General features: G+C 37.0%; 1 non-coding gene across 1 annotated transcript; it reads left to right on the forward strand.

Annotated features, from left to right (window-relative positions):
• Positions 1–5950: 5950 nt before the first annotated feature.
• On the forward strand, positions 5951–6054 carry LOC122116607. The gene has a single exon (XR_006148995.1). It is a non-coding gene; the product is annotated as a U6 spliceosomal RNA (small nuclear RNA).
• The last annotated feature ends 17154 nt before the right edge of the window (positions 6055–23208 follow it).

Consider the following 23208-nt stretch of genomic DNA (forward strand, 5'->3'; position numbering starts at 1 on the left):
AACAAAAAGGGCATGAACTTAAAGAATGTAGCACTGAACAGTGAATTACATTTATTTATCATCTCAGAGTCCAAACAGGAAAACAGACTATTTTTGCCCCACCCAAGTTGAGGATATACATTTTTGGATGGATCCTGGGGCTTGAACTGGGAGTTTGAGCACTAAGCTTTTTTTCTTGCTAGTTCTCTACCATGTGAGACACAGCTCTACTTCTGAACCTGGGCTGGATTCAAACTACAATCCTCAGATCTCAACCACCTGGTTACATAGGATTACCAGGTGTGAGTACCACCAATGCCAGACTTGAGGATACACATTTTAATTTGAAATTTTCTCCATTCTGGGCATGACCATGACAGCCATGAAAGCACTATGAGAATTAATTTGGCCATATGAAAAGTTCCAGTTAAGAGATTTGTGTTCTGCTTTATGTATAATCCCTGAGAAAATCTATGTCAAGGGTTTGTCATGTGATGACATTGTTTCTTGGCCTAAGGTGAGGCAGACCATCACCTTGGGAGAATGTGATGAGAAAAGCTTATGGCCTGGCAGCAGGGAAGCAGAAATAAAGGAAGAGGGAAGTAGAGGTATGGCTCAAGAGGTAGAGCACCAAATCTGAGTGAAAAAAAAAATGAAAATATGGGACCATGAATTCAAACCCCAATACCAGTATGAAAGAAAAAAAAAACCCAGAAGAATCAAGAATCTCAGCATACCTTTCCAGGTCACATCACCAGGGAGCGACTTCCTGCAATCAGGTCCTCCCTCCCCACCGGTTCCCACCACTTTCCCATTCCATATTTGGCTGGGACCACAACTTCAACACAGTAGTATTTGGGGGTTCATTAAAGATAAGGCTACTTTGAAAATACAGTATCCACAAAAATGAGAACTGTGAATGTTATTCCTGCAATTTTTAATATACTCAAGATTTTGTAACTTTTATGAGGGTATGGCCATATGCTCAGTTATTCTCAATCTTATTCTTTTGATCATTTATCACTATTTAAGTCCATTCAGTCCTTGGAAGCATGTACCTTTACTTGGAGGAAATTATCTTCTAGTATTTCTTCTTATAATTTCTCATTTACATCTTCTCCTCTCCAGAGTTTTTCTTGTGTACAAAAGATTAGCTGTGTTTCATGTCTTAATTTATCTTTCATTGTTCACTGGCTTTGTGTTCCAAGCCTAATATTACGTTTTAGAAGTTGCATCTCAGTTTTATTCTGTCTACCTGTCTCTACCACTTTCAGAGAGAGAGAGATCTTCAAGATCCTCCTTCAAGGGAGGTTATTGGTGAATCTATATATTCACACAGCTCCAATTTTGTTTGTTCTGGTCTATTTTATCATTTCTCTCAGAATTACTTTTAAATCTCATCTGCTGATATTATCTACATTTTCTTATCATTATTATCTATGTACATTTGAATCTCTGGAGCTTCCATTTCATGGAGAACTCAGCAAGTTACTCTTGCATTTTTCCATTTAATATTTGCAATCTATTTGATTATTACTGGCCAAGCTAAAGTACTACATAATTCTCAGTGTAATGTTCAAAGCAAAAGCTATTTCCTTTCTTTTCCCCAAATGCAATTTAAGTCCACAGAAAGGGAATTAAAGCAGAGGACAGACACTCTGTTGAAGTAAAAGTTGGTAAAGTCCACATAAGAGATTATGTTTACCTCTTCTCTAGGATGTTCCCTTCATGAAAAATCTAATTACTCGCAGGCAAGTCAGAGAACAGTCCAGCCCTCAAGGGCACACGACTAGATTAAAAATATACCCTCAACTAGAATTTGAACATGTTCACACTTAATGAATCCCAATAGAAATATTTACTTTCAAGCCTTCAGGCAGAAGAAAAAAATTAAAAAGAAGAGATAGTACCTTAGATTGGTCAGTTTTCCATTGTGATAACAAAGGCAAGGATAATCAACTTGTAAAGAGAGATTTCTTTTGGCTTACAGTTTTAGAGGCTTCAGTCCATGATTGATCTTTTGATTTTGGCTCCATGTGGAGGGACCTCATTGTCATGGAGAAAAGAACTGACCTACCACAGCCTTTTATGTCATGGTTGGGACACAAAAAGAAAGAAAATGGAAGCCCTTTCAGGGCCCATCCTCAGTCACCTAGAACTTCTAAGTATACTCCATCTTCTCCACATAGCATCCTGAAGCATAAACTCCTTTGACAACAAGATCTTTGGAGGGATAGTTAGATCCAAATTTTTCTTTTCTGTTTGTTTTGTGAAGCACTGGGGAATGATCTTAGGGCCCACCTCTTGCTGGGTAAGTGCTCTACCACTCGAGACACACTCCAGTCCAAGGGCAACTAAGTAGCCAGCATGGTTCCTCCAGAGTTGGAGAAGAGGAAGAACTGAAGAATGTTTTCCAGGACGGTTGGAGAAGTGTAGTGCAGCCCTTATGTCCCAGCTTTAGGGGATAGTTCATTTTTTTCTTTTTCTTTTGAAGAACATCAATTGAGTCTAATTGAGTGTAATTGAGTCTAATTGTCTCCCAAGTAGTAGTGATTATAGGCATGTGCCACCACCATACCTTGTTCCTAATTCTGTGTGTGTGTATGTGTGTGTGTGTGTGGTAGAAGGGTTTGAACTCAGGATTTCATGCTTACTAGACTGGTGCTTGACCATGCAAGAAATCCCTTGAAGCTCTTTAATATTTATGCACAAAGATACAAAGATATGATTCTTAAGGCACTGGAGTGGGGCTTTTATTCTGCATATTTGAGCTCTCCATATGCATTAACAGAGTATGTAGTGTCTTGTGATACCTTTCTGTGATAGTTCAATTGTTGTGTGCAGCTATCATTTCAATTCATGGGTAGAATTCCACTCAGTGAATCTATCAAAGTACAGTCATACAATGTGTAGGTATTAAATCTTGGAGCTGCTTTGGTTTTATTTCTTACAAACAGCATCCTTGGTGCACACTGGGACACACTTCGGTGATGTTCACTAATGAGTGGAATTACTAGTCGCAGGGGAGTCATTGCTTGGATTTCAGTAGATAATTTCAGTCTTTCAAAGTGTTTCATCATCTTGTATCCACAGAGCCCTGAACATGTGTTACAAGTGGTTCCTGTCAAGTAGTTCTCAAAAGTGAACATGGGTACAATTTCAATTTCAGCTGATGAGTGTCTTATGGCTATATCAGTTTGTACTTTTCTGATTACACATGAGATAAACACATCCTGTATGTGGCACACCTTTCTTTCCCTAGTGAGCATCTTCCAATTTCTTATATGTTTTCCTGGAATATTATTTCTTTTTTCCATTAATCTTTTATATAGGCTTTCTATTCATGAGTCTCTTTTGTATGTTTGAAATGCATATTCACACTCTGACTCAACAATTATATATTTACGGGTTCCTTGTGGGCCTGAGAATACTTGTGCCATAGTTTACTCTTCCTTTCCCTGCTGGAGGGGAAGCTTGAAAGTTGTATAGTTGCAGTCCTAGGAAACTAGATTATACTAGTTTCTTCCAAATTGCATGTGAGTCAGTACAGTGACCAGTCCCTCAGAAAGTATCCCCTAAGAATTTCTTGGAGGATTATTACATAAAGTAAAACTTACTGAATTCCTGAAGGCTAGTTAGTCCCAATGAAATTAGATATAATAATTATTTGTTTCTATTACTTATTCACAAGACATTACAGGACAAACATTACTAATTTTTACAAGTAAAATTTAGATCCATAATATCAATACATTTTTTTTCAGATAAAGTCAACAAAAGTACTGACTCCAATTCTTATTATTTAATAGTTCATTCCATATTCACAAAAGAAATAAACCTTTGATGTTCTTCAAAAGAAAAAGAAAAAAATGAACTATCCCCTAAAGCTGGGATGTAAGGGCTGCACTACACTTCTCCAACCGTCCTGGAAAACATTCCTCAGTTCTTCCTCTTCTCCAACTCTGGAGGAACCATGCTGGCTACTTAGTTGCCCCAGGCATCTGGACTGTGCTGGTTCTTCCCTTATTCTTCCAGGAGTCATTTGGATATTTATACCATCATTATAGACTGTACAAAATGATAGGTGGTAACACAAATGCTGGCCTCTCCGGGACCAACAAAGTGAAAAGTCTGGGACATTGAATGCCACTCTATGTCTTCCATCCTGGGGACACATCATGGCTGATGCTGAGCAGTGCTACCTGGGAGAGGATGTGATGGATGAGGGAGAACTGGTCTTCTTCACTTGGTCAATTCTTCACTGTGTCACTTCTTCCCTATTTCACTGTGATTGATCTTTACCTGTTTCTCTAAGAAATTTTGGACTTAATTTTTGTAAAAATCTGTAGAAAAGTAGGGCTAGATTTTGTTGATTTTTTTTGTTGTTGTTGTCATCACTTCTGATTTTCTGTTCTCTAACACTTATACTTTAATGCCGTTTTCAGCCATTGGAAGATATGTTTAATCATAGATTCTATCTCTTTGACATGATACATAGCTATTTTAAACACTATTTTGCTATCTTCAAAGCTAAGAGCCCTAGTGAATCTGTTTAAATGACACCCTGTTGCTCCTGGCTCACAAAAGGTATGCCTGTTGCTTGTTGTTTGGAGATGTTTGATTTGTCAAATATACAGAAACAGATAGAAGCCTAACATGCTGTTTCCCCTGTATTTATGTGTTTTCTATCCTGTCATGTTCCTGAATGTTGCCCTACAGAATGTTAGAGAATAGGCAGTCACAGGTGACTTTAGTCTGATTGCAGCTGCATGATTTACAGATGATGTTGGCTTTTTCTGAGTGCCCATTCACTGTAATGGTCATCTTTTCTTAGGAGTTCATTGTTATGAGGCTTCATCAGAGACCAATGGTCATAGCAGAATCTAGACTCCAATGAAATTCCCTCTCAGGGGGTGACCAGAAGAGTTTGCTTGTCTACTGAGCCCTCAGTGGTGACATATGAATTGATAACTGCTTGCTGAGAGGGGAACAACAAGCTCAGGGGCTGAGTAAGATCCTCAAAATCATAAGTATAGGATAGAATAGACATGTGAATGTTTATTGTGGGCTGCTAAAGACTATATGCCCATATTGATAACTTTGTCCATAATTATGTTATAAACATTCAAAGAACCTCTAGCAGAAAAAAAAAAACAGTTTCCCTACTCTGAAAATGTTTAATAGTTTGACAATTTTGGGTTTGGCTTCTGTTTATTATATTCTTGGAAACTTTCTTTCTTTTACAGCATTATTAGCTCAAGATAGTTTTAAAATATTCGTCCAGATTTCTAATTTCTTCTCAAAGAAGTGCCATTCCAAACGACCAGTGTAGCATTATTTGAATTCTGCCATGTTTTGCTGCAGCCTTTTAAAAAATATTTTATATGTATATAAAAATAGTTTTCATGCCACCACTTTCATTCAGTTTCCTTGTCATCCCCTTTCTGTACCTCAATTTATTTTATTTCTTCAATTTAAAGTTCACTTCAGGAAGTGGAGCTCTGGCACAAGTGACAGAGCACCAGCCTTATAGCACCCAAGACCTGGCACCAAAAAAAAAAAAAAAAGATTGATTACTTCAAATCCGTACCTTCTCTCAATGGTTTTTTTTTTTAATGGAACTCATCTAGAGTCAGAAGAAAAAAGCACTTTTGTATAGAAATATACTTAGAGAAAAGAAGTTCAATTCTGCGGAGTCCATACAAAATAACACAAATGAAAACACATATGTTGGACAATAACTGCCTTGGTGTGACCTTTTACATTAGATCAGAAGAGTCACATGACCATTCACAGAGATGTTATGGAAAATCTTGAAACTGTCTTACCTTAGCCTACATCAGAAGGAAAAATGAGCACAATAGCATTTTCATATTAAAAATGCTTAAGAAAGAAAGACATTTGATGCAACTGTCAAAAATTTTGTTAGTGATTTCTGTTGCTGTAGTTTTATTATAGAAAAGATAAAGCAGTGTTCACTTGGGCAGCACATATACTAAAATTGGAAGGATACAGAGATTAGCATGGCCCTTGCACAAGGATGACTCACAAATTCGTGAAGTATTCTATATTTTAGAACATGTGGAAGATAGAATCTCTGGAATTTAGGAGAGCCTAGACATTATAGAGAAAGAACAGACTAGTATTCAAGACAAATCCAAGAAATATGATAGATCTATTAATCATCTAGAAGATGCCATCAGAAGGCCTAATTTAAGGCTAATGGGTATAGAGGAGGGCCTAGAGACAGAAATTAAAGGTCTAGGAAATCTATTTAACAGGATCCCAGCAGAGAACTTTCCAAACATGCAAAAAGATAGATCCATTCAGATACAAGAATCCTTTAGAAACCCAAATAGACCAGACCAGAACAGGACATCCCACCATCACATTATAATCCACACAGGATCAACTGAGACCAAGGAAAGGAACCTCAAAGCTGTCAGGGAGAAAAGATCAATCACCTATAAAGGGAAACCAATCAAAATAACTTCAGATTTCAGGAGGCTGCAATGCTTGATAAGAAATGTACTCATTATCTTGCCCATGTAATTGTAACCCTTCTGTACAGTATGTTCACAAAAAATTAAAATTAAAAAAAATAATTTCAGATTTCTTAGCAGAGGCAATTAAAGTGAGAAGAGCTTGGAATGATGTATGCCATTCCCTAAAGACAAACAACTATCAACCAAGAATGCTGTTCCAGCTAAACTCTCCTTCATAAAGGAAGGACAAATAAAAACCTTCCACAGCAAATGAAAATTGAAACAATATATCTCCACCAAACCAGCCCTACAAAAGATACTTAAAGATGTCCTACACATAGAAAACCAACAAGGGTAAGAAACAGCCCCCAAACAGAGAATCCAAGAAGCATAGGAAGAATGCAGTTGTCACAGCCCACAAAAAAAATGGATAACTAGGGATACAGGTGGACATATTGCAACAATGAGATGTGCAAGTCGTTATGTCGAAAAACGAACTTTACAACTTTGGTGGGGGGTGGGGGGAGGATTGGGTAGGGAGGAGGGGGAGCATAGGAAGGGATAGGAAGAGAAAACAAAGAGGAGGCAAAAATGCTTGATAAGAAATGTACTCGTTATCATGACGGTATTATCACAATAAAAGAAAAAAAGTGGATAACATGGCAGGAACTACCAAATACTTCTCAGTCCTAACTCTCAATATTAATAGACTTAACTCTTCCAGTTAAGTGACATAGACTGTCTAGTTGGATCAAAAAGCAAGAACTTTATAAATACATTAGAAAAAATAGCAAGAAAGACAAAACCACTAGTGTCCCTATCTTGGGGTTCATTTCACTTACCATCATCTTATCTTATTATATGTACATAGCTTTTGACCTTTTCTGCTTGTCCCAGACATATACTAGTAATTGCAAATAAGGGAAACCATAGGACCTATGTTTCTCACTGTATTTGATGTCGGTATAATTTGGGGAGGGGAAAGGAAAAAACAAAATGTTTAAATCAGGATACAGATTGACCCATTGTAAAAATGAGATGTACAAGACACTGTTGAACAACAAACTTTACAATTTAGGTGGGATGGGGAGAGTAGTTATGGAAATGGGAGGGAAGAGATAGTAGGGGAAAAACAAAGGAGGAGGCAACAATGCTTGATAAGAAATGTACTCATTATCTTGCCCATGTAATTGTAACCCCTCTGTACAGTATTTTCACAATAAAAAGCTTAAAAGCAAGATCTTTCTATCTTTTGCCTTCAACAGACACACCTTGCCCACACAAAAAACATATTTTCAAAGTGAAAAGCTGGAATAAAATCTACCAAATGCCGGGAGCTGATGGCCCGCAACTATAATCCTAGCTACTCAGGAGGCTGAGATCTGAGGATCGTGGTTCAAAGCCAGCCCATACAGGAAAGTCTGTGAGACTCTTATCTCCAATAAACCACTAGAAAACCAGAAGTGGCGCTGTGCCTCAAGTGGTAGAGTGCTTGCCTTGAGCTGAAGAGTGCAGGAACAGCGCCCACGCCTAGAGTTCAAGCCCCATGACTGACAAAAAAAAAAATCTACCAAGCAAATGGCCCCCATATACAAGCAGGAGTTGCAATCCTAATATCAGATAACATAGACTTCAAATTAAAATTATCAAGAAGAGATAAGAAGGTTATTACATGCTAATTAAGGGATCTCTCCTTCAGAAAGATATTACAATTGTAAATATATATTCACCAAATAATTTTAAATATCTATTCACCAAAAAACAGAGCACCCAAATTTATCCAAGAAACACTACTTTCCCTAAAACCTCACATAGATCCAAATACATTAATTGTTGGGAACTCTAACACACCACTATCCCTCCTGATAGATAAACCTGGCAAAAACTCAACAGAGAAATCTCAGATCATAGATTAATTAGACTTTAAAAAATCTATGGAATATTTCACCTAGCAGCGGCAGAATACATGTTCTTCTCAGCAGCACATGGACATTCTCCAAAACAGACCACATTTTAGGTCACAAAGCGAATTTGTCCAATTTCAGAAACATTGAAATTATGCCCTGCATTTTCTCAGGCCACAAGGGAATAAAATTAGAATTCAATACCAAAACCCACTGAAGAAAATCTTATAACACATGGAAGCTGAACAACATACTGTTGAACCAACAGTGGGTCATGGAAGAGATTAGAAAGGAAATTCAAATGTTCATGATATTTAACAAAAATGAACACACAAATTACCAATTCCTCTAGGATACAACAAAAGCAGTATTCAGAGGCAAGTTTATAGCTGTGAGTTACTACATCAACAAACTGGAGAGTTCTGAAACCAACAATTTAACAATGCATCTGAAGCTCCTTGAAAAAGAGCAACAACCTAAAACCCAATCCAGTAGACAAAACAAATTATTAAAATTAAATCACAATTTAATTAATTAATTTTTTTTAAAAAAAACATCCAACCAACAAAACAAAGAGATGGTTCTTCAAAAAACTTAACAAAATTGACAAGCTCTTAGAAAATCTTATCAGAAAAAGAAGAGAACACACCCAAATAAACAAACTCAGAGAGGAGAATGGAAATATCACCACAGAAACAACCAAGATTTAGAACATTATAAGGGAATACTTCTCAAACATTTATCCTAGTAAGTTTCAGAATGTGGAAGAAATGGATGATTTTCTAGCAAATATTGACATGCCCAAACAAAACCAAGATTATTTAAATCAACTTAACAGACCCATATCAAGCATCAAATAAAAAACAGCAAGAAAAGCCCTTCTACTAAAGAAAAGTACAAGACTGGATGGATTTACAGCTGAATTCTACAAGGCCTTCAAAGCAGAATTCCCACCAATACTCCTCCAATTCTTCAATGAAATTGAAAGTGAAAGTTCAAGTTTACACTCCCACCAACAATGAAGTAAGGTTCCCTTCTGTCCACATCCCCTCCAGCATCTGTTGTTATTAGAGTTCTTGATTTTTGCCATTCTAACTGGGGTGAGGTGGTATCTCAATGTTGTTTTGATTTGCATTTCTTTTATGGCTAGGGAGGTTGAGCATTTCTTCATGTGTCTATTGGCCATCCTTCTTTCTTCTTCAGAGAAGTTTCTCGTTAAGTCATTAGCCCACTTATTTATTGGGCAGTTGTTTCTTTGAGGATATGTTGTTGGGGGATTTAATTTTTTGAGTTCCATGTATATTTTAGATATGAGACCCTTGTCTGTTGTATGGCTAGTGAAGATCTTCTCCCAATCCATGGGCTTTCTATTGATCTTGCTAGCTATGTCCTTTGCCATGCAGAAGCTCTGCAACTTTATGCAATCCCATTTGTCCAACCTTTCATTGATTAGTTGTGTTTCCGGGTTCAACCACTTTGGAAAGTAGTATGGAGGTTCCTCAAAAGACTCCACATAGAGCTCCCCTATGACCCAGCAATCCCACTTTTGGGCATTTACCCAAATGTTTACAAACAAGACCACACTAAAGCTACCAGCACAACTATGTTTATTGCAGCATTTTTTACCATAGCTAAGATATGGAACCAACCCAGATGCCCCTCAGTAGATGAATGGATCAAGAAAATGTGGTATATATACACAATGGAATTCTATGCCTCCATCAGAAAGAATGACATTGCCCCATTTGTTAGGAAATGGAAAGACTTGGAAAAAATTATATTAAGTGAAGTAAGCCAAGCCCAAAGAAACATAGGTTCCATGATTTCCCTTATTTGCAATATCTAGTATATGTATGAGTCAAGCAGAAAAGGTCAGATAAGGTGATGTTAGGAAAATGAACCCTAAGATATGTATTTTAAATGTTTTTTTTTCTTTCATGCATTTGTTTCTAACACAATTATTAGATTATTTCTTTGTTGATTTGTATGTCCCTCCCCCACAGTATAACCCCTGCTTTCACTGTATTTGATGTCGGTATAATTTGTGGAGGGGAAGAGGAAAAACAAGTCGTTTAAATAAGGATACAGGTGGACCTGTTGCAACAATGAGAAGTACAAGTTGTCATGTCGAAAACGAACTTTACAACTTGGGGAGGGGGAGGATTGGGTAGTGGGAGGGAGGATAGGAAGGGAGGGGAAGGGTAAACAAAGGAGGAGGCTACAATGCTTGATAAGAAATGTACTCACTATCTTGCCCATGTAATTGTAACCCCTCTGTACAGTATTTTCACAATTAAAAAAAAGAAAGTGAAAATTCACCACCAAACTTTTTCTATGAAGCCAGCATAACCCTCATCCCAAAATCAGACATGGACTCATCAAAGATGAGAAATATAGACCCATTTCTTAGATGAACTTTAATGCAAAAGTTCTCAACAAAATTTTGGTCAACAACTCAAAAAAATCATACACCATGACCAAACGGGATTCAATTCAGGAATGCAAAGCTGATTCAATATATGCAAATCAATCCATGCAGTTCATCACATCAACAAGAGCAAGGATAAGAACCACATAGTTATCACAATAGATACAGAAAAAGCATTTGACAAGATCCAATACCCCTTTATGATGAAAGCTCTGGAAAAACTAGGAATCCATTGAACATTCCTCAACATAATAAAGGCTGTGTATGACAAATCTATAGCCAGCATTATACTTATTGGTGAAACACTAAAGTCACTTCCTCTAATTTCAGGAATGACACAAAAATGTCCACTCTCTCCACTTATCTTCAATCTAGTATTAGAATTCCTTGCTACAGCAATAAGAAAAGAAGCAAATATAAAGGGGATCCAAATAGGGAAAGATGGAGTAAAACTGTCTTTCTTTGCAGATGATATAATCTTGTACTTAAAGAACCCCATGGACACTACTTCCAAATTACTCAAGCTGATATGAAAATTTAGCAGGGTATAAAATTAACCATCAAAAATCAATTCCTTGTTGCCTCCTCCTTTGTTTTTCCCCTACCATTCCTGCCCTCTTATCTCCACCACTACACTCCCCCTGCCTTTCCCACCAAAGGTGTAAAGTTCCTTTTTCGACATAGCATCTTGTACTTCTCATTGTTGCAATGGGTCCACCTGCAACAATGCTTGATAAGAAATGTACTCATTACCTTGCTCATGAATTGTAACCCCTCTGTACAGTATTTTCAAAATGAAAAATTTATTTTAAAAAATCAATGTCTTTTCTGTATGTCAATAACAAGAGCACAGCTGAAAACAGTCCCACAAAAAATAAAATACCTAGGCATTAACTTAACTAAAGAAGTGAAGGACCTCTATGATGAAAACTTTAAAAACATGAAAAAAGAAATTAAAGCAGAACTAAGGAAGAGGAAAAACCTCCCATGCTCCTTTGGCAATACTGTCAAAGGCTATCTACAAATTCAATGCAATACGTATCAATATCCCAACCTCATTCTTCAATGAAATAGAAGAAGTAATCCAAAAATTCATATGGAACATTAAAAGAACCCAAATAGCAACAACAAACTTAGCAAAAAGAATAGTGCTGGAGGAATACCAATACCAAATTTCAAACTCTATTATAAAGCTATAGTAATCAAAACAGCTTGGTACTGGCCCAAGAACAGATGTGAAGATCAATGAAATAGAACTGAAGACCCAGAAATGAACCCACCCACTTATAGCCATCTAATCTTTGATAAAGTATCTAAAAAAGTAGAATGGAAGAATTACAGCCTCTTCAGAAAAATGGCAAATCTGGTTAGACACTTGTAGAAAATAAAAGCTAGATCCTTACATATCACCTGCACCAGATTCAACTCCAAATGGATCAAAGACTCCATAGTAAAAGCAGACACCCTGAAAACATTACAGGAAAGAATATGAGAAACTCTAGGTCTCCTTGGCACTGGATTAACTTTTCTTAATAAAGACCCAGAGTCACAATTCAAAGAAAGGTTGGACAAATTGCATTAAAGTGCAGAGCTTCTTCATAGCAAAGGACATACCTAGCAAGATCAATAGAAAGCCCAAATAATGGGAGAAGATCTTCACTTGCCATACAACAGTCAAGGACCTCATATCTAAAATATACTCAAAAAATTTAGTCCCCCAAAAGAAATCTTCAAAGGAACAACTGCCCAATTAATAAGTGGCTAAAGACTTAAAGAGAGACTTCTCTGATGAGAAAATAAGAATGGCCAATAGACACATGAAGAAATGCTCAACTTCTCTAACCATAAAATAAATGCAAATCAAAACAACATTGAGATTCCACCTCACCCCAGTTAGAATGGCTATACTCAAGAACTTTAATAACAACAGATGCTGGGGGGGATGTGGACAGAAAGAAACCTTACTGCATTGTTGGTGAGAGTGTAAACTTGTTCAACCACTTTGGAAAGCAGCATGGATGTTCCTCAAAAGATTCCACATAGAGCTCCCCTATGACCCAGCAATCCCACTTCTAGGCATTTACTCAAAGATCACAAGCAAGGCCATAAGATAAATCTACCAGCACAATTATGTTTATTGCAGCATTATTCATCATAGCTAAGATATGGAACCAACCCAGATGCCCCTCAGTAGATGAATGGATCAAGAAAAGGTGGTATATTTATAGACAATGGAATTCTATGCCTCCATCAGAAAGAATGGCACTGCCCCATTAGTTAGGAAATAGAAAGAGTTGGTAAAAATCATATTGAGTGAAGACAGAGAGACCCAAAGAAACAGAGATCCCATGGTTTCCCTCATTTGCAATAACTGGTATACACCTAGAATAATCTTACCAGACAAGCAGAAAAGGTCAAATCTATGTACATATGACCATATAGATGAAGCAAAGCATCATCACAAGAGTTTTTTTTCCCTTTGTCTCTGTTGTTTTCAATGTACTTATAATGTCCTATGTGATTTTTTTGTTTCTTTTGTATGTTCCTCCCCCATGGAATAGCCTCTGTTGTCACTGTATTTGATTCGGGTGTCCTGCATTTTGTATATACATTTTTCTAATTTGGGGAGGGAAAGGGAAATAACAAAATGCTGAAATAAGGATACAGGCTGACCTAGTGTAACAATGAGATATACACGACACTATGTTGAAAACAAACTTTACAACTTGGGGGAGGAGTTGGGGAGGTGAGAGGGAAGAGACCAACCGTAGGGGAAAAACAAAGGAGGAGGTAACAAAGCTCAATATGAAATGTACTCATTGCCTTACTCATGGAACAGGAACCCCTCTGTACAGCATCTTTACAATAAAAAATATATTTTAAAAAAGAAAAGATAAAGCATCTTAAGTGATAAAGGACCTTGATTGCATCAACAGTGGATCCCAAGCTAAAGGAATTCTAGAATGGCTAACTACTCCTGGATAGAGTGTGCTTTAGAAAGTGTGTAATATTAATAGAGAAAATGCCATTCCATATGCTGGAACTGCTTAAGTACATGTCTCCTGCCTCACATGACATTTCATTGCTTTGTTAACTGGCAACTCCTTGGTACAATTACGTAAAAGTCATTGTTTCAAAAAGAGCATTCTCCAATGAAAAAAAAATTTTCAAATTAGCAAATTTCTTTGTGTGGGCAAAGAGGTGGTGAGGCTCCTTTTCACTCTGTCTATCCTGAATTTATCCTTCCCAAGGGTCAAAGCATTTCCCAGAGCCTTGTCTTAGGGAAAATTACTCTTCTTTTTCTTTGCTTATCTTATTTAAAATAAGTAGACATTCACCTACAAGTGAGATTATCTCATTTTCTTTAATAGAAATAAATTCAATAGAATGAATTGAATGGAATATAATTGAGACATTTTTCCCTCTCTCTTCCTATTTTTATCCCTTAATATTGGAATCTACTAATGATACTATCCTTACCTTGTTAATACTATTTTTGTTTGAGAATCAGTAAGATGTGAAACACCGGATCTTCTATGTTGAGATGGGTAAGAACAACTAAAGAGGAGGTAGGAATGCAGTGGTAAGAAAGAAAGTAGAGACAGAAAAAACAGAAGGAAGGAAGGAAGGGAGGGAGGGAAGAAGGAAGGAAGGAAGGAAGGAAGGAAGGAAGGAAGGAAGGAAGGAAGGAAGGAAGGAAGGAAGGAAGGAAGGAAGGAAGGAAGGAAGAAAGGGGGAGGAGGGAGGGAGGGAGGGAGGGAGGGGGAGGGAGGGGGAGGGAGAGAAAATCTTTTGAATTATACAAGCTCTTTAGAGCCATTAAAATGATGTGTTCTTTTACCAATACACTGATTTAGTGTGCTAATATAGGGAAGATTATAATTTTATACTTAGAAGCTAGATGAGATCATATTTTAAATCCTTCAACCTTAGCCAGGAACTGCTTTGTTTGCTAAATGGGTAGAATAGTTTTAAACACCTTTGAATGTTAGAAGTCCACTCTGTAGTCACAGATTAACATTTTAACAAAGAATTAAGAATGCCTAAAATGTGTTAGGCAGTGGACCATTTAAAGTAATGCATTCCATTTAAAGAAACATACAGCTATTTGTGCAAGGCCATCGACCAGTTAACATCTATGAAAAATGTTCAAGAATAAGAACAGTAATTCAGTGACTCTGGTGCTCATCTACTCTCAATTGCTGGTAACATCTGTCTCCTTTGCCAAGAGACAACATGGTGTTATTTCCCTAGTGGATAATACTCCTTTTTCATAAAAGAAGACAAGCAAATCTCATATGAAACTGTGAAAAGGCTATGAAGTTAATATTCATTAACATACAGATACATGATCAAATGTAGCTGTAATAAATATTGTAACAATTAATGTGCTAATTTTACTTTAAGGGTATATGAATAGGGAAAAAAAGAAGCTCTAAGTATGCTGGAGATTGAGAACAGAGAAGAAAATATAATAAGTGGTGCTGTGGCTCAAAGTGGTAGAGTGCTAGCCTTGAGCTAAAGAGCTCAGGGATAGCTCCCCAGGCCCTAACTAAAGGAAACATAATAGAAGGCTGAGAGTAGAATGTAGATGGCAATATTAATTGAGAATATTTTTTAAAAGCATGCTAAAATTTTCCTATCAGAAACACTTAATATTAGCCAGGAATTGATGGTTCATGTCTGTAATACTAGGTACTCAGGAGGCTGAGAACTGTAGAATGCATTTTGAAGCCAGTCATGGGTAGAAAGAGACTATTATATCCAATTTAGGAGCAAAAATCCAGAAGTGGAGGTGTGGCACAAGTGGTAGAGCTCCAGCCTTGAGTGAAAAAAAAATCTAAGGAGAAATGCAAGTCCCTGAATTCCAGCCCTTATAACAGCACTTACACATACACATACCCAAAAGAAACTTTAGTATTTCCAAAATACAAATATATAATGCAAAGGTAAACAGATAATTCTATTCCATGGATATCACCAAACTGTAGGGAAAATTTACTTGGAGAAATAGAATAAAAAGAGGGTAACACTTTGGAAAGCAGTATGGAGGTTCCTCAAAATAACTACACATAAAGCTCCCCTATGACCCAGCAATACCAATTTTGGGCATTTACCCAAACAATCACAGACAAGGCTATACTAAAGCTACCATCACAACTATGTTTATCGCAGCATTATTTACCATAGCTAAGATATAGAACCAACCCAGATGCCCCTCAGTAGATGAATGGATCAAGAAATTGTGGTATATATACACAATGGAATTCTATGCCTCCATTAGAAAGAATGACATTGGCCCATTTGTTAGGAAATGGAAAGACTTGGAAAAAATTATATTAAGTGAAGTAAGCCAGGCCCAAAGAAACATAGGTCCCATGGTTTCCCTTATTTGTAATTACTAGTATATGTCTAGGACAAGCATATGTACATATGACCATATAAGATGATGTTAAGTGAAATGAACCCTAAGATAGGGACACAAGTGGTTTATTCTTTCTTTCTATTACTTTTAATGTATTTATAATGTACTATGTGATTTTTTTTTCTTTTGTATATTCTTCCCCCATGGTATAATTCCTGTTTTCACTGTATTTGATTCTAGTGTCCTGCATCTTATATATACATTTTTCTAATTTGGAGAGGGGAAGGGAAATAAAATGCTGAAGTAAGGATACAGGTTGACCCATTGTAACAATGATGTACAAGACACTATGTTGAAAACAAACTTTACAACTTTGGTGGGTAGGCAGAGGAGTTCGGGAGGTGGGGAGGGAAGGAATGGTAGGGGAAAAACAAAGGAGGGGGTAGCAATGCTCAATAGGAACTGTACTCATTGCCTTACTCATGGAATTATAATTCCTCAGTACATTATTTTTACAATAAAAAATATATATAAAACAAGAGGGTAACATATAAATTAGTTGTCCTTTTCCATGTACTCAGCCATTTTCATCGTATAATATTTGAAAGAAAATGTGAAAATATTAAAGAAAATCATTTAGAATTTATAGAAATATAAGTACATTTTAGTCTAAAAATGATAAATTACATTAAATGTATTGTGAAACCAAAGGAGGATACTCATAGAGGAGAATACAAAGGTACCATGCCTATGGCGTCTGATCATATAAAATATTTATCTAAATGAACTCGAGGAAATGGGAATAAGATATTTTCCTTTTGTTTTATTTTATTTTACTCTTACTTGTTCGTTTCTCTGTCCCTGGGGGACAGTAGGAGAGGGAACAGAAATGGTGGACAAAGGCTGAGCAAATGCAGCATGGTACTTGCCAGACACTATGTTGAAAATGAACTGTACCACTTGTGGGTGGGGAAGGGAGGGAAAAACTGGGAGAGAGAGTGAAAGGGTGACATTGTCCAAGCTATGTCAAAAAACAAACTTCACAATTTAGGCTGGGGAGGTGGGTGAGGGAATGTAGTTGAGGAGGTGGGAGGGACAGGATGGTAGGGGAAAAACAAAGGAGGAGGCAACAATGCTGGGTAAGAAATGTACGCATTGCCTTGCTCATGTAACTGTAACTCCTCTGTACAGTATTTTCACAACAAAAAACTTATTTTTTTAAAGAAAGAAATGTATTCATGACCTGACATGAAACTGGAACCTCCCGTACATCACCTTTATAATGACAATAAAAATTTTGATTAAAAAAGATTTACTGTAAAAAATAATATTTAACTGGCATGTTAAAATGTAAAAATTTTAGGATGTATTAATGAAGAAACATGATGCTTTTATGTGTGCACAGTACCTATACATAGGATTCAAGTTTCTATATTCTCAACTTTAAAAAAATCATTTCTTCATGATGGTTACAGTCAGAATGCTTTCTCCTATCCTTTTGAAAATTTCAATTTATTAATGTTGCCTAATTGTCCCTATACTGTGCTACTAGTACAATCCTTATGCCTATGTAAGTGTAATAATAAATATCCACCAGCCAGCCCTTCCTCATCTCCATCCTCTGTCTCCCTAGACCCTGCTAGCTCCCATTCTACTCTCGACTTCTATGAAAACATTATAGAAACCTCATTTGCTTTTATTTTAAGTGGATATTTATTATTCCAAAAAATCTCATTGTGCAATTTCATACACGCATATAAAGCACATTGATCGAATTCACGCCCTCTATCTATTATTCTTTCTAATTTCCTTTCTCTCTGCCCTTATTACTTCACCTCAACAAACAAGCCAGATATAGTGATACATGCCTGCTATATTAGCTGCAGGAGAGACGTAGTTAGGAGGATAGGTAGGCTGGGTTAAGACATGAGATGCTATGTGATGTGTTGACTAGCAAATGTGAGTCCCTGAGTTTAAACCTAGCTCTGACCCCCGCCAAATTAAAATACAACAAAAATATTACAATGGTGAATTTGAAGTATTAAAATGCTGCTTTATTTCTACTTTATATTTGTAGCAGTTGATCACATGTTCCAAAATATTATGACTCACTTTGTAAGTCATAAAATATTTTATGTGAACATACTCTTTGTAGAGACACTCTTATCACAGTTACCAAGAAAAAAAAAACACATATAAAAGCTTTATGAGTGATTTTCTTTTCCCATTTCTCTATATTTCTACTTTAATGGTCTAAAAGCTAGTTGAGAAATAAAGATATTTACAAAGCACTAATATTTAATTTATTTCTTCACTTCCTTCTCTCTGTCTGTCCCTCTCTCTTCCTTTCTAACTTCCTCTTCCTCTTTCTTTCCTCTCCCTCTGTCAGTCTGTCTCTATCTGGGTCACATCAGAGAATCTAGCAAAATCTAGCAAAAACTTATTTAATTCTGATTCAATTAATGTACAGTTCCTGGGAGATTTTTTAATATGAGATTTATGGAAGCACAAAAATAAAAGGACAATATAGAGATAAAAATAATCTTATTTAACCATGTGATTTTTTTTTTACAAGAAAGATTAGAGGGCTCTAGGAAGACAATATTACAGGCTCACTCAGTAGATTATTTGCAAAGCCTGAATTCAAGCCGAATCTTCTAATTGAAATCCAGTTACCTGTCTTTCTGTCTTATCTCTGCTTCTCAACTAAGGTATTCCAGTCTCTAGTCTCTGCTCCAATAATTATTTCAATATTATTGAAACTGCATGTCATTTTTTTTATTACATACTCAGTCATTAGGCACCCGCTATTCAGTTCCATTTGCAAAGTCTGAAATTAGTGTTTAAATGCATACCTCTTTTGGGCAGACAGTCTATTTTTTCTACAAAGAGGCCAGCCAGCCATGGAATGTTCTGGGATGAGTTATGGAGAAACTCGATGTTGGTTGATGTATGGGCCACCAGACACAAGGCTGTTTGTTTTAATGAGGGAGGAGTGATCTACAAACATGGCTGGATGCTTTGCAGTGAGCTAACCCAATATATCTTTCTCTCAGGAAAACAAGGGGAAAAAAAATCTATCAAAGCAACTTGACAGCCTCTGCGATCAATGTGCCATATTTGTTTAATGAAGACGTTGTGGCCAGTCCATTCATAATCATCCATTTTACACACATATGTACACACACACACACACACACACTCACACACACACACTCAGTTGGTTCCTTCTGTTGTTGGAGGCTGGGCCCAGAAGATCCTACTGCTGAGCAGAGCTATTCAGAGAGCAGCTTTCCGGAGTCATAGAATTCTGAACTTGCCATGTCTAATTAAGGTGAATAGTAATGATACATATGGAAGTCATGCCATTTGTTCTTCTGGAAGGCCTGGTATTATCTGTGTAAATTGTATTGTCTTAAAGGTGATCATTCACAGTTTGCATCCAAATTGAGGAGCATGTTTTTTTTTCTCAGCAAATTAAAATGATAATCATGGAAATATCTATCCCTACAGAAAGTCTTCATAGTCATTTAGTTTTTTAAATCAAGTCTCTGTAGTAAAATGGCATTTGTTTTTAAAAAGCATCTGAACTCAACATGTACTTTTTTGTTGTTTATTTCCTTGGGTCCTTTGGCAAGGAGACAGACAAAGAAAGGAGTAACAGAGATGCAACTGAATTTTTTAGAAAAAATGTAGCTAGTGCTGGTGTCTCTCATCTGTAATCCTTGATATTCAGAAGGCTGAGATCTGAGAACTGAAGTTTGGATCTTAAGAATCTTAAGATTCTTGTCTCCAAATAACTAGCAAAAACCTAAAAGGGGAGATAAACCTCATGTGGTAGAGCATCCACTGATAAGAGTTACTTTATGCTTCTTAAGCGCTGTGGTCTTTACCTTACAGTGATGGAAAACAGAGGCTTGGAGAAGTTATATCTACAAAGTTCTCACACCTCTGCAGCCTTAGAGACCAAGGAGACTGGAAATAGAAGATCTCTATGACCCTGGATCTGAGTCCTCATTTGCATCATAACAGCTGTGTCTCTGAAGAGTCCAGATGCTCATTAAGTGTAAGGGGAAAAGTCACCAGATTTCTCTGTGTCTTAGTTAGCTTAGGTTACTAAATAATCTGTATTTGTGTGTGTGTGTGTGTGTGTGTGTGTGTGTGTGTGTGTGTGTGTGATTAGCCTATTCAGAGGACTATCTGTCCTAGATTTCTTTCCTGTAACGTGGGGATCAGGGAAGAACCCACCTTGTAGAACTAATGAGGTGGTATCACATGAAATATTTTTTCAGTCAGATATTGTTATTTTTATTTATTTTTTCATGTTTTTTAAAATTTCATTTTATTGTCAAGATGATGTACAGAGGGATTACAGTTACATAGGTAAGGTAATGAGTACATTTCTTGTGGAACTTGTTACCCCCTCCCTCATTTCTCCTACTTTCCTTCTCCCCTCCCCCCAAGTTGTACAGTTCATTTTCCAACAAACTGTCTTGTGAGTATTGCTGTTGCATTGATTCACCCTTTTTAATATCCCTTTAAAACCTTTTAGTTTAACTTTTAGGGAAAAACTCTTTAGAAATAAAACTCTTACCATTATAAAGAAAAGTTTTATGTATCTACATCTTCATACTATACCTAATTTACATAAAATATTTTTGAAGATGGTTATCCTAGTCTGCTTTGTGTGCAATACACAGTGACACAATGTATAATTTTTTAAATTAGAGTATATTAATTGCATGGAATGAGAGTTTTCATTGTGCTATTTTTATACTTGCATATAGTACATTTTGATCATATTCACTCTCTCCCAACTGGGTGAATTGCAAAGAACACGTATTTATTTCTTATTCTTCTTGCGTCTGTGAATTCCAGCATGGAGGGCAGGCGCTCTCCCTGCCGAGGACCTGATTGCTGAGTCATGGAGTGGCGGAGGGCATTTTGAGGTGAGAGAGCCAACTCTCAGCTCCACGCTGTTTCGGAAGTGGCATTAATTCACTCACGAGGGTAAACCATTCGTGACCCAAATACTTCCTCTGGGGCCACAGCTTCCCACACCTGCAATAAGGATTCAGTCTCCAACCCATGCTTTTCAAGGACACAGTCAATTCACAGCAATGGCCTGGCATGCTAATTATTGGGAAGGTTAAAGTGTATCTACCAGTGAACACACCAAAGGAACAGCACAACACAGTAAATATAAGCATGAATAAATGAGACAAAAGCCTAGCAGTTGTAACAGTCACTGTGGCATATTGCTATTGGTATATTGATCCAACACTAGGAAGTTAGCAAGTCGTATCATGGTAATAATTGATCAATAACTAGTGGAAGATTTTGAACAGTGTGCACTTTTCCAGCATATAAATGATCCTGATTCTCTGGACTTATGATTGTGTGTGTGAGTGAGTGTGTGCACGCGCATGTGTGTGTGTGTGTGTGTGTGTGTGTGTGTATGTGTGGTACTGGGTTTTTAACCTAAGAGCCTCATACTGTTGGCTTGGTGGTTTTTTTGTTTTGTTTTGTTTTTTGCTCAAGTCTGATACTCTACCACTTGAGCCATTGAGCCATAACTTCACTTCTGTTGTTTTGTTGATTTAAAAAAAAACGTGATAAGAGTCTCACTGATTTTCCTGCCCCAGCTGGCTTCAATCCAAGATCCTCAGATCTCAGCCTCCTGAGTAGCTGAGTCACCAGCACCCCTGTGTGATTTATCTTTCCTTAAGGGATCCTTCCACTCATTTCAGAATCTGATTCTGCCTTAATTTCTACTCCTTTCCAATAATATTTTACTGTATTATCAGGCTGAAGTTATTTGTAGATAGACAAATTTTACCAGGCCTGTTATCTATTTCTGTCTCTACAGGTGGCTTTGCTTCCATAATTCACTGTCTTTTCTCTACTTAAGTAATAGTACAAATGGCTCTATCATATTGAGTTTTCCCCTTGCCTAATGGAGATTTTTAAAAAATACTGCAAAGGGGGGCTGGGAAGGTGGCTTAGTGGTAGAGCGCTTGCCTTTCATGCATGAGGCCCTGGGTTCGATTCCCCAGCACCACATAAGCAAAAAGAAAAAAGCTGGAAGTGGCGCTGTGGCTCAAGTGGTAGAGCTCTAGCTTTGAGCTGAAGAGCTGAGGGACAGCACCCAGGCCCAGAGTTCAGGCCCCCCAAAAAAATGCTGCATAGGTATAATATGGCTGAAATTGACCATTCCTATTGTATTCTAGTTAATATTCTGTGTTTTGTCCTCAGTATTCACTAGTCATTGAGCACCTGTTATGCTACACATAACAACTGCAAATAGTTTCCATAGCCTTTAGATGCCACCATATAATTATACTGCAGTTAATGGTTTCATGTTTGTTTTTAAGTTAAACTCACTGGAAATAAAAAGTCTACCTTGTATTTCCTTTTTCATGTTTTTCTGAACTCAGCTGCTTCGCATATACTTGCATATACTTATTCTCTTCTAAGTTCAAATACTCATCATTGTACTTGGAAACTGAGCTTACTTCTCTTAACTACTGGGATGGAAGGAGGCTTATTCCACAGTGACTCTTGAAAACAATTAAGTTCTATTTTCATTTGCACTTCCTTACAAATTTCAATTAAAATATACTTCCAACTTCCCATCAGATAAAAACCAAATGTCCCTTTCAAGCTTCTCACACCTTCAACTTAAACCTTTATTTTTTACATTACCTTCACATTTTCCCAAGAAGATAGGATTCAATGTGAGGAGTAGTCCCAGGTGAATCTTTCTGCTGTATGAATTTCAGCGTTGTTTGGGGAGAAATGTCCAAAGTTCTGTGTGGAAACCGCCATCTCTTGACTTCTCGATGTATCTGAACTCCATTTTGTATAGACTTCTGTCTAATTGTTATTATTTTTCTCACAGAGCTAGTAACTCCTCTTTTTTTCCCCCTGAGAAAACCCCGTACCTAGGAACTTTAAAGACATGCTTCTGGCTGGACCATGGCCCCTTTTTAAAGATATTAAGTGAACTAAGCCAGGCCCAAAGAAACATAGGTCCTATGGTTTCCC

The sequence above is a fragment of the Dipodomys spectabilis genome, unplaced genomic scaffold (genome assembly GCF_019054845.1).
Source record: "Dipodomys spectabilis isolate Male_0828 unplaced genomic scaffold, ASM1905484v1 ptg000136l, whole genome shotgun sequence".
Classification (NCBI taxonomy): domain Eukaryota; kingdom Metazoa; phylum Chordata; class Mammalia; order Rodentia; family Heteromyidae; genus Dipodomys; species Dipodomys spectabilis.